The 16,614-nt window shown below is 38.0% G+C and overlaps 1 long non-coding RNA gene across 2 annotated transcripts in view; it reads right to left on the reverse strand.

Moving 5' to 3' along the window:
* Window positions 1-1,274: 1,274 nt before the first annotated feature.
* The window catches only part of LOC126457909 (uncharacterized), a 62,718-nt gene continuing 47,378 nt past the window's right edge, over window positions 1,275-16,614 (reverse strand). For both annotated transcript variants that reach the window (XR_007585555.1, XR_007585554.1), the window contains 2 exons: window positions 13,833-14,031; window positions 1,275-2,124 (listed from right to left, as the gene is read on the reverse strand). This is a non-coding gene — a long non-coding RNA (uncharacterized LOC126457909). The remainder of the gene's footprint in view (window positions 2,125-13,832; window positions 14,032-16,614) is intronic.

The following is a 16,614-nucleotide window of genomic DNA, read 5'->3' on the forward strand; positions in this document are numbered from 1 at the left end:
GATACTGTGACAATAGGTCCATAAATTTTGGTTTTTGAATCTTGGTTCTGAAGACAGTTCTCCCCCACCCCGCCGCCCTCTGAGATTGATACAACTTTACCCTGAGAACTGAGTTTTGTTACATTAAGACATTTCACTACAAAATTGACAGTACAAAGTTCGATCCCACAATCTAAGAATTTCAGTACCATTAGCAGCATACAATTTATATGGTGACTCAACCTAAACCTTTGAGTTAGTTGGAATTACATCTCCACTGTCAACTACAAACAAACAGGTTTTGTGGCCACTGCTTCATGTAGCAGAACTTGTTGCTAATTCAGCTGCTGATCTGTGTTTCCCTTCTTGGACCACTTACATGGAAATGTGCATTTTTCAAGTCTGTAGTGCTGCCTGAAACAAAAATGGTAATAACAGTTCTTGCCCTTGGGGTTTTATTTTGAGACTTACTGAGTCTTTTACTACATCAGTGGTCAAAGCTTCTACGGCGAGACCTGCCTCGATAACAGTTGACATTGCAGTTATTTGTTGTTCTAGCCCTGAAATTCTTGTAATTATGTCACTCCTAGCTACCAGAACATCCTGTTCGCTACAAGCCTCACTTTTCACGATGGGGATTCATTTCTACTATTCTGTCAGCTATTATAGCCACTTTTTTTTTTAGTTCCTCTTCACTGATAAAGTGTTCCCTCTAGAATCCAGAAGTTTTTCTAGTTAGAATATTAACAACAACCTTTACTCTGCCAAACTTAAATGTTCTGTTCTGATTCCTATCAATGTGATCTCTACAGACTCAATGAGTTATTTATTTATTGTGTGGCAGGTTTTCCATTCTGCATATATGAGAATTTTATATGGAATTCTGAACAGTATGAACATCTACAAACAATATTAAAAGGAATCTACATAAAAATTATTTTTATCAGGAAAGGTCACTGGCGACTGAAAATAGTGACCAGTGATTTTTTTGAAGTTTAAAAAAAAAATCTGATTGCAATTCATTGGCAAAAATTACATCATTGACAGGCAATAATAAAACAAAGTTGGGTTTTGAAGAGACTAAACATGGAATACCCCTTACCATTATACTCTCTTTAAACAGGAAATCGTCCTGATCTGGGAGAGGAATTATTAGTCACAAAAAAAAAAATAATGTGTTTCCCTATAACGTATGCTGATAACTATTTTGAGTTGTTTTAGTTTTGGACACTTTACAATAACATGAAATCTGGATGACTCCAGGACTGCAGAATTGCAGAACATTTTGAAGAAGCTGATAATACCAAATTTTTTATTACCAATTTGTATCAGAGTATGGAAGAGTATAAAAAGTAACTCATTGAATAATCAATTATACAAACATTCTACAATTATAATGTACAAACATTAAATTACAATAAGCTTCATTTTAATAATTATTCTTAACAATTAATCCAACAAACAAAACTATAAATTCATTTAAGTGGTCCTTACAAGAAGTTTAAATTGAACTCTTCTATACACTTAATTCCAGTATTTTCCTTACTTGTTGAAAATAACATACATTTTTTGTTCTTGCATAGCATCAACTTTTTTGGCAGTATATTTCTTTGCGCCAAAGTATACACACATACCAAAATGACAAATTACAGACTGTATCAGTTGTTCATGTTAAATAGGTAACATAGCAGATTTGTGTAAAGGTAAGCTTTTCTTCCATTTTAAACCATTTAAACCACACACTATGTGTATATTGTATTTCAAGCAAACCATTTAACCAGAGATAGCATCTATGATTGTGTGTTAATTTTACATACCCAGATATTGTGAATAATTGTGCATGTAGTAGGTCTTGCAGTTCAGACAAGTCAAAAAACAGACAAACTCTTAACAACAGGAAGGACATTAGATTTTCTCATATTTAGAAACCAAAAAAATCATTTTTAGAAGTTAACAATTTTATAGTCTAGGTTAAATCTGCCACATACACTAAACACAAATTTATTTTCTTCAACAATAATCTTTACAATTTCTGTACAATTCACTTAAACATTGACAATTGCTTATGTAGTACTAAATGTTCTTTGTTTATCAGCCATTTCCAGTTGATGTAAATAATAGCACATTTCTAATAAGCAGCAGTACCTAGAATAAGAATTTTACAAGACATGAAACGGTTTTGAAAAATATCACAAAAAAATAAAAGAAAAGTCCACAATTTTTTCCTAAGAGACCTATTACACTCATGAACACTGAGTACAAGACAATACACACTGATCATTTACGCTTTTATGCAGTTTGCAATATAGATGGCTTGGGAAATTGGTGGACACTAACATTAATCACGACTGAAAATAATCACTGTTACCCTATGACTACAACAAACAGCATTTGCATCATCTTGCGAAAACATCACAAATCTTAGATGAATATGTATTGTAAAAAAATTTAGAATGCCTCTCAGGTCCAATTACTTTTGGTATATAAAATTTCAAACTACAATTTGTAGTTATTACATTTAAAGCACTGTTTAGTATGGGTATACCAGCTGATCAAAAATGCAAGTGAAACAACTTTAAAATGTCTAGTAATGAAAGGAAAACAACCAAAACTGTTTTGGATAATTCAGTTTTAGAACAAGCCTCTCAAATCTCTTATTTAGGCTGTACTGTAAGTTTTGATTTTGACTCCAATACTGAAAATAAAATACACAAATTCCAAGTTGTCTGTGGTACCATTTGCAGAACATTGGGCCATAAAGTACAAAAAAAGAGACCATCATGAGATTCTATAAAGTGATAGCAGTTCCTGTGTTATCCTAAAGAAGCAAAAATTTCAAACAGCAGAGATGTGGTTCCTAAGGAAGATAAACAGCTGCACAAGAAGAGAGATGATTAGACAAGATGTCATCTATAAACCTATACCAGGCCAGGAGAAGCAGCTGTTGGGTCTTCAGGAAAGCCTCCTCTATGCGGCCCATGAAGAGGTTGGCATAGGACGGAGCCATCCTGGTTCCCATGCCGCAAAAAAGAAGAGGCCGCATGGAGGAGGCTTTCCTGAAGACCCAACAGCTGCTTCTCCTGGCCTGGTATAGGTTTATAGATGACATCTTTGTGGTCTGGACTCATGGTGAAGAAACACTCCTTAATTTCCTCCATAACCTCAACTCCTTTTCGAATCTGAATTTCACCTGGTCCTTCTCCAAAACCCAAGCCACCTTCCTGGATGTTGACCTTCATCTTGTTGAAGCTCACATCCACACCTCTGTCCATATCAAACCCACAAACAAACAACAGTACCTTCACTTTGATAGCTGCCATCCATTCCACATCAAACGCTCCCTTCCCTACAGCCTAGGTATTCGTGGCAAACGTATCTGCTCCAGTGACGAATCCCTCAACAATTACACCAATAACCTAACCAGTGCTTTCCTCTCCCGCAACTATCCTGCAGACCTTGTCCACAAACAGATCTCCCGAGCAATACATTCCTCCCCGTCCAACAACAATGTTCCTATCCCCAGACCACACAGAAGCATCCCCCTTGTCACCCGATATTATCCTGGCCTCAAAAACATTAACAAATTACTCCGCCAGGGATATGACTTTCTCAAGTCAACCCCTGAAATGAGATCATCCCTTGACAAAATTCTCCCCACACCACCCAGAGTTGCCTTTCGTCGCCCCCCTAACCTCCGTAACATCCTTGTTAAACCCTACAATATTCCCAGACTACCTTCTCTACCCAGCGGTTCCTACCCCTGTAACCAACCCCGCTGCAAAACCTGCCCCATGCATCCCCCCCACAACCACCTACTCCAGCCCCGCTACTGGTAAAACATACACAATTCAAGGCAGGGCCACATGTGAAACTACACATGTCATTTATCAACTGACATGCATGCACTGCACAGCCTTTCACATCGGTATGACAACAACTAAACTGGCTGAGCGCATGAATGGACACAGACGAACTGTCCGCCTAGGAGATGTCCAATACCCAGTAGCGGAGCATGCCCTCCAGCATAATTCTAGGGACCTAGGAACCTGCTACACTGTAAGTGCCATTTGGCTTCTCCCACCCAACGCCAGTCCCTCTGAACTGCAGAGATGGGAACTTGCACTCCAACACATCCTTTCATCCCGCCATCCCCCTGGACTGAACCTACGTTAAACCACCTCACTCCCATTTACTCTTCAGTCTTCTCCTCTTTCCCTTTCCTCTTTAGCCATTCACACATCTTTTCATCCTACATAGTTGTGTTTATCTTTATACTGTATACCTCTTTACTTCTGTATGCATCCTCTTTGGTTTTAAGCTGGCACAGTACTTACAGTAGAATATCTTTGGCTTCTCTCTGACAACCATGCCTCTATCCTTGCTACCCTCCCTGTTTTCCTTTCCCTGTTGCTTCATAACCTGGGTTGTGAGTAACTGAATCTACTTTCCCTTCTTCCCTTTCTTTCCCCTCTCTCCTCCCTGATGAAGGAACATAAATTTTTGGTTCTGTTTTTTGTGTATCTATCGGCTGTACTGAGCTGAGGTAAGTACTGGCCAGCCCCTCTATCTCTTTGTTAGTATTTGTTTCACATCTTTATATGAGATTTTCCATTAATCATTTAAAACAATGATATGGTCTGTCCAAGTAAGTATCCAGTCATAACTGACAAAGTTTTGCAAGCTTGTAGCTATAATAGTCATCTGCTGGTTCAAGGAATCAGTCTTGATAATGGTGCCCTCTGGCTATAAGGCAGAGTTCAATAATGTGTGTATCATTTGGCACTAATTACAACAGACAAGCAGTGAAGAGTATTCCTACCTCTGGCCACTTCTTACCAAGCATACAGTAATAATACTCTATTCTGTATGGCCACTTATGACAAAGCCTGGTTATTGTTAAGTCAACACTACAATGCTTTTCATAGGTTTTATAAGCAAAACATTAATGGACAATGTTGTATCTCTCAGTTTGATAACAGTCTCAGACAAAAGATGATTTCCCAAACTATAATTAATGAAAATTTAATCTTACAGAACTCAAAACCACAGTTAAAATTATGTGAGAATGTGTGGGACTTCACCTCCAAAACTTTAGCACAAAACAGTAATCAATACAGTAAATTGGGAAAGATTTCACTACCTTGGGCCCTAATCAATAAGACTGATTAAGAGATCTGATTCCAATGGATCAAGCAGGTCACGAAGAAAGGAATCTGAGCTGCTTTATAAATGTACAAAATATTTGATCAGGTTAACACCCACTATCCAGAAGGACACTGTGGTTGCTCCAGACTAATAGAATATTTTACACAGGATTACTGAACATTAACACCCCACCCCCCGAAATGAAACTAGATAAATTGAAACTGTAAAACACCATGCATAAATTTGTAATCAAAATACTGACGATACAGATAACACAATTCTCAAATGAGAATCACATAAGTTGGATAATTACAGAATTACAAGGAGAAATATGCCATGGCCATTTCAGAAAGAAACTTCAAACCCTTTGGAACAGGATTTGTAGTACACAAATCAATGCCAGACTCTGTAATAAGTTTCGCCTCGCAATCAGAAAATCATCACTCCAACAACACTTTCAGAGCAGATTCACAGTGCCTAAAATTAGACAAGAGGGACATAACAGAAAAAATTAAGAAAATTTTGAATAATGGGTAGACAGAACTGTAGAAAAAATGAAAGAACTGATTATTACCTCATCACCAAAAGAATGGAAATACAGATAGTGCGACCTGACATGTGATAGGCCTACAGAAAACAGAAATTAAGGTTACACACACACACACACACACACACACACAAGGCAACTGAAATTACACTGCCAGCAGCAGAACCAGTGCGTGATGGGAATGGCATCTGATTGGGGTAAGGAGGAGGCCGTGGTGGGGAGGGGGAGGGATAGTATGGGGGGGGGGGGGGGGGGAAGGGGGTGGCCAGTGAAATGATGCAGGTTAGGTGGAGGGCAGGGGAGGGGGAGTAGCGAGTAGTGTAAAAGGAGATATATAAAAAGACTGGGTGTGATGGTGGACTGATGGCTGTGTTGTGCTGCAATGGGAACAGGGAAGGGGCTGGATGGGTGAGGACAGTGACTAATGAAGGTTGAGGCCAGGAGGGTTTAGGGTTATTGTTACATTCCATCCTGGATTTTCCTTTGTTTGAAACATTACACCAAAATACACAGAATAACCTAAAACATCAGGGAAATAGGGAGTGCTAGAAGAATGGATGCCAGCCTTAACACAGCCCCTCCAAAAGAAAAGGAGCAAAGCACAAACTAATAACTGAAGACGATTTTACTACCACTAGTCACATTAAAAATTCTATCCAAAGCCCCGTTAAATTGGTTGCAGCCTCGGATAGATTCACAAATAGAACATCAAGGAGGATTCTGGAAGACAAGATCATGCGCAGTGAATAGATCTGGTGCCTGAGAAAAATATTAACGTCAAGGAAGTTCAGGAACATAATAGCAACATTTGTCGACTTCAAAAAGTCCTATGGCTCCCTAGGTAAACATTCTTCAACACACATTGAGTTATAAAGGTGACTAAGACCAGAAGGCTAATCCAGGAAATAGTCATCCACTCTATTTAACTGAGTTTTAGAGAAAATAATCAGGACAAAGGACTGAATGGGCTAAAGATGGCAGGTGAGGAAGACAGGAAAAGAACCCTCAACATACACATATCAAAAACCATTTTGCATCACCTCGTTTCCGAGAGTTCGGAACCTGTACAGAAAATTGGAAGAGAGATCAACATACATATCATTTCTGCCCTTTTTATTGCTCATGAAAACCACACTCTGCATGTTGTACCGCCACAAAGCGAGGCCTTCACAGAACAGTAATTCAGTGTAGATCCCTCACGAGTTTTTGAGAAGACAGAAGAAAATGGCAGGGGGGTGGGGGAAGGCTATGAAAATTGTTTTAGCATGATAGTGGTGATGGCAATGACGATGATGATATAATGCTATTTCATCAAAACTCCATCACATTGAATCAATAACTAATAATTTGTTGCCAAAAAACAAGTGAAATTTAACTTACCTCCACAAAAAGATGCTTGCTGTATGATGAAAACACCCTTCTAGCATGAGAAGTGCTGTTAGCAAACATGCATACAATAATTTGTTGGGATACAATGCAATCAGGAAACTGGCTGGCATAATCACAGGTTCTGTACTGCATATTTTGTCTCCTGGTGTTCCAACAGAGTATATTCAGACTGTTAACAGATGTGAAAGTTTGGCACAGTGATCACAGTATGGACACATACATGCACTTCCTCTTGGACAGCCCATTCAGTCCAAGTATGTTCCTGTTTCACTTGCTACTATTTTCAGCAATGCCCACAATAAGTTAAACTTCACGTTGCAATGTCCACACAATTTCTGCTTCACCAGTGCTGCACACAACATGATAGCCTAGTTCACTTAAGGAATTTATGACGTGCATAGGGGGTCCTGTGGAACAGATTTCACAGTATCACATACAATGTTATGTCATGTCATGTTAAAATCTGTTTAATAAAGTTTAGGGTTTACACATTAAATCAAAATCATATTACACAAGGACCACAACAAAGTACACAATATACTGTACATTTCATAACTGAGATACCAACATTTTACCTGTCCAAAACTACAGGTACATGCACTACATTAATAAGAAATGGAATAAAATCTTGCCCACACTTAATCAACAAAACTGCAGTACGAAAGCTATGACATTCTTCATATTTCATTAACAGCTAATGTCAGAATAAAGGAACAGGATGTGTGTGTAAAGAGGTCAAGTGATGGATGGATGGACACACGCACGCGCACACTCTTCCATGAGAATAGAACGCTTTGGCCACAACTAACAGAATTTTGAGACTCCAATATTTAGGTCAAGGTAGGTATCTTTGAAACATGCACACAGTTCCTTAAGATTGTGCAACATACTGCTTGCTTCTGCTTATGTACTCTTAACTCAGTTTTCTGTCACAGACACACAATCTTTTCTTCTCTGGTATCACATGGTTCATTACTGTAACAGTAAAAAAATCATATACATGTTGAAATGTTTTCTTACACAATGTCTTACTTTGATTTTAATTTGGTGTCACTAAGATACCATATTCCGTTTTGCTCTTCATACCATGTAATCTGGAGTGGAAATTCTTCCACAATTTTCCTTATAGTCCATCTCTTTGAATGTACAGTCAATCTTTGTATTTTTATCACAAACTGTCAGAATACTGAAAACTGCCTTTCAGCTGGGCTATGATTTCACTTTCTGCTTTTTTTTTTTGCACTTTATTTTTCTAGTTGTGCTACGTACGTATGCTTCAGCACTGAGGCAGCTTTTTCAGTTTTTGCTTCTCATACTTTTCCTCTTTTTCACAGTAGATTTACCTAAAAACTGGAGACTAGTATTTAAATAATCCAGTGCCAGATCAGATACTATTTCATCTTCACTTACGTCTTCTGTGGAAGTACCAAGTGTAGCTAAGGTTACAGCTGCAGGGATTGCTGTGTTTTGTGATATTTACTGCAATTTCTTTTACCTAGCCTTTGTTTATCATCCACTCCTGAACTATTCTATACTCTTTCATGACCTTCTCCTTTAAATGGATTGCAATAATACAATTTTGGCTTAATGACACTACTTCGGAGCACACATAGTTTGTATTACCAAATGTCTGATTGTGTCACTCAAGGTTAGGGAGAGTATGAACTGGATACAGGTTGTTCAATATGTAATATTTACCGGACCATGAAGTACCGGGTTAAAATTAAATCAAAATAAGTACATGAGACTTCTTAACAAGGTGAACAATAACTACACACAACACAGCTAAAGAGTTTTTGTATGTCCATCTTTGCAATAGGAGATTGGTTGGTTGTTTGGGGGGAGGAGACCAGACAGCGTGGACATCGGTCTCATCGGATTAGGGAAGGATGGGGAAGGAAGTCGGCTGTGCCCTTTCAGAGGAACCATCCCGGCATTTGCCTCGAGTGATTTAGGGAAATCACGGAAAACCTAAATCAGGATGGCCAGACGCGGGATTGACCCGTCGTCCTCCCGAATGCGAGTCCAGTGTCTAACCACTGCGCCACCTCGCTCGGTCTTTGCAATAGATCTGGGGGCTATGGCCATTCACTATTGTAAGAAAATGAAACTCCTACAGCCACTTATGCGGTCATTATTGTGTATCTACCAGTTTCAGCACTTCAATGCGCTACCTCCAGGCCTTAGTTGAAGGGTTATCACGATCCATATATCTGATGGATCAGTGGCCAACAACTGGTTTACACAGACTACCTGTAACTGTGATGTCATCTCTCCAACCATCAACTGTCAACTTGACAGGAATTACATCTCAAGAGTGAAGTGGAATGACAGTCTGCTTGAAAGCACTCATACTAAAAATACATTTACATCATTCATCAGTGCACTGTCAGATACATTCAAAACTGTTTGCCCAAAACCAGTGAGAAAAACTGAGACAGCTGCCATGAAATATGATCTTGTGTATGAGCATAACTGGTTCACACCTGATCTACAAAGGCCTAGCACTCTGTCAATGATTTCCTATGATGCAAAATACGTAATCTTGAAGAGCAAATACAGAACAGACTTTAGATTAAGTAAGTGCAACACAAATTATGATGAATAAGTCCCAAAATAAATGGAAAACAGCCTGAACTGTTCTCATGACTCATTTGGGTAGAAGTAAAGATTAGCAAAAATAAGTCCTGTGATGCTGGTATCTCACCAGACAATTTCAATACATTCTTCATTAATGCTGGCAATATGAATAACGCTTGCTGCAACTGAACACAGCCATAAATATGTCAACATCCATAAATCATGTGAACTCCATCCTATAAAATTTTGACGAAGTAATACCTGTCTTTAAACAGAAAGGAGTAAACGTAAGCAATAGTAACAACTACAGTAACAAAATTAAGTTTCTCAAAATTTGAAGACTTATGGTCCCTCAAATGCTGTGATCAAAAAAACTGTGGATGTAATAGCACATCCACTATGTTCTCTTATAAACTGGGTGTTTGTCAGTGGCTGTGACAGTCATTACACAGCTCCAATTATACAGTCGACATGTGTGTGCATCACTCACAGTGACAAAGTATGGTTTCGGGTCTGGTTTGTCAACAGTAAAGGCAACTGAAAATATTGTTTCATTTATACTACCATCATTTGAAGAGAGGTTGTCAGTTAACACTATCCTTTTGGATCTCAGCAAGGCACCCGATTGTCAGCCAAGGAATTCTGCTAGGAAAACTCTATTGCTATGGTTTTATAGACTCCAGACTATTTCTGATGAGATCCTACCTGAGTGACAATAAGAGGTCAAGTGTCTGATATCACACCTTATGTTGTGTAAATCCCCATTATTCAGACAATACTACTTTTGTTACAGCTAGGAAGGATTTGGGAACATTAAAGCAGGAAAGTATAAATAGTCTCTGAGCAGCCAGTAAGTGGTTCCAAATCAATGAATGATGTATTAATCATGAAAAAAGGCTCCAAATGTTCTCTTTACCTCAGGTATTACAGATGATGGCAATAACAGTTTCATCTAAACTTCTTGGGATCTGTCTCCACTCAAAATTAACATGGATGATTCATACTAATGATTTCTGTACTAAGTTAGCAAGTGTTACATATTTGTTAGGTGGACTAAGTTCTTGTGTTAGTAATAAGCTACTGTTCAATGTGTACTATGCCTTTTTCCACATCAACCTGACATTATATATATAAATTGGTCCAATACATACAAAAGAAACCAAGGCAGGCATAAATTTACAACAATCTGTCCACTAACATACCCCACACCTATAACAACATATTGACATGACAGTTATTAGACTTAAGAAAACTCAAGGTAGTTACAAATACATGAGGTAAAACTCTTAAATATTGCAAATACAAGCACACAATATGACACTGACAGTATTTAAAAATGCCACACACAAATGGCTCAGAGAATAAGCACTTTTTACAACAGAAGAGTTCAAAATCTTCCCTAAACATGGTTTTAAGCGTTAATACAGTTTCATTTAGATAAAAACTTATTCATGTGAATATATAACGTGCAATATGATGCAAAATTTTGTATCTTGATAAGCAATAAATGATCTAAAATACCTTTTGCACCACATATTATTTGTGTAATTTTATATTTAACTGTGTGCAGACACAAAAGATGACATCAATTGCATTTTTAATGCTCAAAGATGAGTAATAAATAAAACAGCTGCTTATTGCATTTTGTTAGTGTAGTGCTGTACATGAAATAAATTTAGGGCATTGTGTCTAATGTGTATTCTTCATATACATCATGTTTATAGCAACATACTGAAGAAGTAGAAGTTTTTTTCATGAACTTGAAGGAGGGACGTTTTGAGATATTCGAAGTCAAAGGTCAAGGACCTTGCATGTGAAAATTCTTAGAAGTCCACAATGTTGCATATCCATGCAAAGCTCTATTCATTAGCTTTTCAATTACACTGAAGAGCCAGAGAAACTGGTACACCTGCCTAATATCATTACTGGATTACCACACCATAATTTTAACATTGTTCCCATCTGGGTGATAATACGAATGATGTTTGAATTCAAAGACTGAGGCTTTTTCATGGCTTCAAGAATTTTTTCTTGACCTTTTATAAATGGCATAACTGTTGATTCTGGTAGATCAAACACAAATTTAAATTTTGGTATCAAAGTCTCCATTAATATTAAAGTTTACATCACAGATAATGATTTTCTTTCTTTTGTTTGACGTAAATGAATCAGTTCTGTTCCATTTGGATGGCATCATTAGGAACCATTAATCAAGCCAGTTCCATGGCTAAAATGATTCCGCGTGAAACATGTACTAACCTGTCCTTAGTCGAACACTATGTAGGCAGTGAAGGAGAATAGAGGTGTGTGGTGCTCAAACAGATGAATCACATAACTCCCGATTTGAGTAAAATGGGATAACTTGAGCCGGGGTATTACTATGCTTAAAAATGTGGATATTTCATATATAAATATAGAGGTTCTTGTGAATTTTGCTCTTGCTGTACCAGGCACAAATGTTGCTAAGGAAAGAATCTTTTCAATTGTTAACTGCCTTTAGATGAATGAAAATTAGAGTTGTTAAGAATCATATTAAAGTTTTCATTTACCTCATTAACACACTGTTAACATATACAAGTATATTTTATTTGTAACTAGTATCCTGTTTTGTTCTGTTTTTCATTTCTCAGACATGTCCAGTTTTTTATATAAAAAAATCTGGTCACCATAACTTACAGTTTAATAAGAGCACCAGAGGGAGTGGCTGTTAAGAGTTCCAAAAGACTTGCAACAACACTTCTTTTCAAACAGATAAATTAATTATTTTTGACAAGTACATATTTATGCTTTCCAGAAATTTAGGTGGTTTCATTGACATACTGATGAGATTTTGTTACAACAGACTATAAGGACGTGGAAGCGCTTAGGATTATAATGCTTCTAACACTTTCTTAGCTTTTGTGTATGTTGTGTGCCTTGTTACACACCGTGTATGTCAACCGAATAACAACATTCTCAACACTAGACAACAGAGTTCTCAGATGAAAAAATTGGCATGTTCAAACTGTCTTATATTTTATCAAGTGCAGCAAACTAGCTAATCTTATTGAAATTACATGTGATGTGCAGTAAAACAGTTTTATAATGTATATTTACCTTAAATGTAATAGTTATGTGATACAGTGAAATGAAGATATACATAGACATCCCACAGATTTTTGAGTATTGTTTTCACTCTTGTTGTGTATAATAACATGAACGAGTCAAGAAGGTGCTCTCGTTAGTTAATGACCAGGCATTAGATCTCTATTGCTGACAATGGGGCATGATATGTTCGAACTCTCTCAACTTCCTTCTTACCAAACATTTTACTCCTATCCACTGTGGCATACATACCAACACAAAAACCTATAACTAAACATAGAGTTCAACCATGACAAATACACAATGCACTGCATACAATGTGTGCCCCAGAATTTCTCACTAATGGAAGTTCTTACTACTTCACCTATTCTCATCAGTTTAAGAATACCAATGCCGCGCACCTAGATCTGCGCAGTACCATATCTAAATTATTTTATACATGAGTTAGACAAGCTAACACCCCAATCCCAGAGAGAGAACATCTAGGCCCAATTATGGATACTCCAAAGCAGATAATATTCCAACAATATAACACAGAGTAGTGCTGATTTTCATAGTCCCTGTAGGTATAAGAATAGCCCTGAGCAAATGGCATTGTGTATAAGCATGAGTAGATAATCTCCTATAACAGAAACCTTTTAAATAATATTTCACATTTAATTTGTAATTATGACTACAAATTTATTTTGTGAGAATGTTTTAAATGAAATTTACATTTCCTTCATAGGTGTTACAAAAAACTACGAGGACCTATTTCTCTTCTATTATGTCTTTAGATACTGCTTATGAAAAATTCAGGTTTATGCACATTTTCCAACTTTCTCCTCTTACTTGGTAATGAGATTTTACATGGGTTGCAGGTCACTTTCTGTGTTTACACAAATATTATCAGTTTTCTCCCAGTAAAATTTAAAAGGTTGAAGCTTTTTATGTTATCCACTTTTTCTGGTCATTCCCCACTTTTTGCACTTTTTTCCATTACTGTGGAAGAACCAAAAGTAACACATGGACAACAGCTTTGTATCAGACATGTGCAAATGATTCCCATGCAATTAACATAGCATACCTACAAAAAAATACTAAAGGAATGGAAAGCAATTAATCTTACCTTTTATTATAACTCCATTAAGCGTCTCTGCAGAGGTGTTCTGGTAACGTTTTGTGAGTGCCTGTATTTCATCACAATTTAGTCCGAAGACTGAACAGTCATTAGCATGTAATGAGCCTTTAACTGCCACATACAGGTATGATGGCAGGTCTTCCATCTTTAAATCATTAGGTTGCGAAAGTTGAGTGGCCATTTCCAGCTGCAAAGAATAAAATGTAAACATCAATCAACATGGTTACTCTTCCTATAGGCTTTTCTTTCAATCTGAACAATCTAGGATTAAACTGAATGCAGCAGAATTAATTTGCCGATTCTACATTCACAAATATACAAAAATGTTAATATGTCTAAATTCTAATGTGATAAGAAAGCACATTTTTTTCTTCATGCCTCTAGTCACACTAAGCTTTCAACGGCATGCAAATATGAGCAACATACTTAGGTGCAAAAAGACTAGTAATATTAAAAATTATTAAATTTGTAATAAAAGCTTATCTGACTATAAATAACTAATTTTTAATGCATTGGGACACAAACAATGTAACAATTTACTGTAGTTTTACTGGAGAGAAACATTTACTGAAATACAAAATCTTTACATTCTTGTAGAATAAACCTTTCAACTATTAGGCTGTTGCAGAAGTTCATAGTGTTCTTCCACAAGTTTAATAAAAACAACAGATACATGTAACAGACTTTAGACATCAATAGTACGAGGGTTGGAACTTTAATAGTGGCAACTATTTATTTACAGCTCGTACACAATAGATACGTGTTTCAAAGTTTTACTGACCTTCAAAGTAGTCACCAGCATTGTGTATAGCCCATTGCCAGCGAAGTGAAAGTTGTGGGATACTCTTAGCAGTGCCAGTTGTGTTGACAGTTCGAGCAGCGCAGTTTATTGCCCGACGAATTTGTAGCAGTTCTGAAGCAAATGCTGTGGAATATTTCCTTCAGTTTAGAAATTGAGTTGAATTCACGAGGGCTTAAGTCAGGAGAGTGCAGTAGGTTACATAGCACTTAGCAGCCACATCAGTTAAACAAATCAGTAACAGCTTGCACTGTACTTGCTTGAGCATTTTCCAGCAAAATGATGGCCAAGTCCTGTAGAAAGTATCATCATTTTTGTCTCTAAGCTGGTCATAGGTTGTGTTCCAAAAATGAACAGCACAGAGACAAAAGTGATGACACTTTCTGCAGGACCTAACCATCATTTTGCAGGACAATGCTCAAGCATGTACAGTGCAAGCTGTTACCGATTTGTTTGACTGATGGGGTTGCTAAGTACTATACCACCTACTGCACTCCTCTGACTTATGCCCTCATGAGTTCAATTCCATTTCTAAACTGAAGGAAACACTTCACAGCATTCGCTTCAGAACTGCTACAAATTCGTTGGGCAGTAGACCACGCCGCTCGAACTGTCAACACAACTGGCACTGCTAAGAGTATCCTACGACTTCCACATCGCTGGCAATGGGTTACGCACAATGCACAACTTAAAAATATATCTATTTTGTATGAGCTGTAAATAACTATTAAAGTTCCAACCCTCGTAATACTCCTTCACTATTTACAACAGTGTCAATGCTGTGGTAACTTTTCCATTTAGCGACTGTAGCAATCACATAGTTATGAGGCAAAGAACTTATCAAGCCATGTTCAGGTGCATTTTCATCAAGAGAGGAGATTCCTTGAAGGCTATTCAACAGAGATTGGAAAAGGCGAAAACCTGAGTGCACAAGATAAGGTGAATATGGTGTGCGCAGAATGACTTCCCAACTCAACTCCTGTATAGTGTTTTTTATCAGTCTAGCTGAATGCAGGCTGGTGGTATCATGAGGTAGCATCACTTCATGCAGAGCTCCTGGTAACTGTCCTTGGACTGTGTCTACAAGAAATCTCAGTTGTTGACAAATGTCAGCAGTGATGGTTATACCTCAGGGAAGCAATTCATAATACACCACTCCACTGTTGTTCCATCAGATGCATAACATTATCTTTTGTGGATGCACACAGGTCTTATCAGGTGAGGTTGGCACACTACACTGGCATTCAGGAGGACAATGGTTCAAACCCACGTGTGGTCATCTTAATTTAGGATTTCTAGAGAAGGAAAGTTGCTACTCACCATATAGCGGAGATGCCAAGTCACAATAGGCACAATAACAAGATTCACACAATAAAAGCTTTCGACCATTAAGGCCTTTGCCAGCAGCGCACACACACGCAAGCGCAACTTGTACACACGTCTGCAATCCCAGACAAACTACAATGCGAGCAGCAGCACGAGTGCATGATGGGAGTGGCGACTGGGTGGGGGTAAGGAGGAGGCTGGGATGGGGATGGGGAGGGGGAGGGATAGTACGGAAGGAGTGGTGGACAGTGAAGAGTTGCAATTTAGACAGAGGCTAGGAGAGAAGGTGCGAAGGGAGAAGATGGTAAGTAGCGGAAAGGAGAGAAATAAAAATAAAAGAAATTAAAAGACTGGGTGTGGTGGTGAAATGACGGCTGTGTAGTGCTGGAATGGGGAACAGGGAGGGGGCTGGATGGGTGAGGACAGTGACTAACGAAGGTTGAGGCCAGGAGGGTTACGGGAACGTAGGATGTATTGCAGGGAAAATTCCCACCTGCGCAATTCAGAAAAGCTGCTGTTGGTGGGAAGGATACATATGGCACAGGCTGTGAAGCAGTCATTGAGATTAGGGGTATCATGTTTGGCAGCGTGTGCAGCTACGGGTTGTCCACTTGTATTTTGGCCACAGTTTGTCGGTGGCCGTTC

This window comes from Schistocerca serialis, chromosome 2, assembly GCF_023864345.2.
Source record: "Schistocerca serialis cubense isolate TAMUIC-IGC-003099 chromosome 2, iqSchSeri2.2, whole genome shotgun sequence".
Taxonomy (NCBI): domain Eukaryota; kingdom Metazoa; phylum Arthropoda; class Insecta; order Orthoptera; family Acrididae; genus Schistocerca; species Schistocerca serialis.